We start from the raw sequence: 1,638 nt of genomic DNA, 5'->3' as shown, positions 1-1,638 counted from the left end.
GACCCAAGGACATATTCACCAGGCTGCACAGGCTCACCAACTTTCTCAATATCCTGCTGGGTAATTGTACATGTTGTAGCATTATGTCCAGCGCTTCTACAGTTATTGCATTGACATTCAGCTCAGAGAGGTGCTTGTAATTCAGCTTTTACAGTAGAACGATGGCAGATTGGAGACAAACATTGATTTCCTACTGTAACACGATCACTCGAACACACCATCTGCACTGGAAATTCCAGTGCAATCACTGTCCACCTTTTTGTGACGATGACACTGATATGCACGGCTATTTCCCTTCAAATATCTACTACTGATCCAGATATGCGTAATCTTGTCGGCGGGCTCGCACGAGTCAACATACCCCAGTCTTCTGCAACGGTCGGTAACTGAGGACGAACGATACACTTTTCTTCTTCTTCTTCTTCAGATCCTCAATAACTTTTTCTCAAACTTTGCAAGTTCGCGCCAACGATTGCCCATGAGCGCTACGTACAATACTTACGTGAAACCGCCCGTATCACTGCGGATATCAAGAGGAGAGGGCCGAACGGACCGTGCGCTTAACCAATACGCTGAACCTCGACGTAGTGGTGTCCATCTGGACAGCAACAGAGATGAACAGCAGCGTGGTGTCAGATTTATAGTCACTAAAACCATAACGCACCAGGATTCGTACGGACCGTCTTCGAACGAAACATGACCGCCAAACGATACTACTCAGTTACAACCGCAGCTGACTACTTCTCGATTGGGTACGAGAATGAATTGGGTCTACAATTCTTTTTTCGCGAAACGTTTACTATGGTGGACGATGATCGACGGCTCAGCGTTGAATGCATGTTTAGTCATGTACTTAACTATCATTAAGCACTGGTTGGACGGCTACTAAGACCAAATTAAAATACGTATGGAAGCTGCTACACTGTAGTGAGCTTCACAGCCTTCATTTACGAAACCCTACCGGTTGTGATACTTCTCGCCTTGCCAGCAACAGGGTGGGGTCTATTCGACCGGTTCAAGCGGTAGGATCCCCAACAAACTTTTAAAAACTGGATGGGAGGACATGTAGCACAAGTATTCAACCAAGAACAACATGATGACCCCCCATCCACAGTACACCAAGGTGTTATTTTCCAGTGTTGTGAGGTGGCAGCAGTATTGTTACTGAAATACCAAGCCATTTACGCTCGCCGTGTCGTGTTCTCCGGTGACATATCGCGTTGCCACCACTTAGCACTGCAATTGTTTGTTTGCGGAGGTGTGTTGTGCTATGTTGGCCTTTTCCCTGTTATCTACCATTTCCCTCGATATCGTGAGCACATCAAGATGCAGCTGTGTGTGTGTTAACGAGAGCGAAGAGTCGGGAGATATACGCAAGCACAACTTGGACTTAAACCGAGATGCTAAGACGGTAATGCCCAAGAAAATACTGGCTGTTGTACGTACTCGACTGTACTACGCTACACGCCGAGGTGAACTACTGGAAATGCGTGAGATTCTGGACTACGCTCAAGCGAGAGGCCTCACAGATAGTGAGTATGGCTTCCCTCGTAAAGTTTACGCTCCACCTCAGATCAAGTTTAAGTTTTTCGCGAAAACGCGTCGAAATCCAGTGCACGTGGCGGCGTACCACGGGAA

This window comes from Phytophthora parasitica (assembly GCF_000247585.1).
Source record: "Phytophthora parasitica INRA-310 unplaced genomic scaffold supercont2.13, whole genome shotgun sequence".
Classification (NCBI taxonomy): domain Eukaryota; phylum Oomycota; class Peronosporomycetes; order Peronosporales; family Peronosporaceae; genus Phytophthora; species Phytophthora nicotianae.
This window is presented reverse-complemented; position numbering follows the sequence as displayed.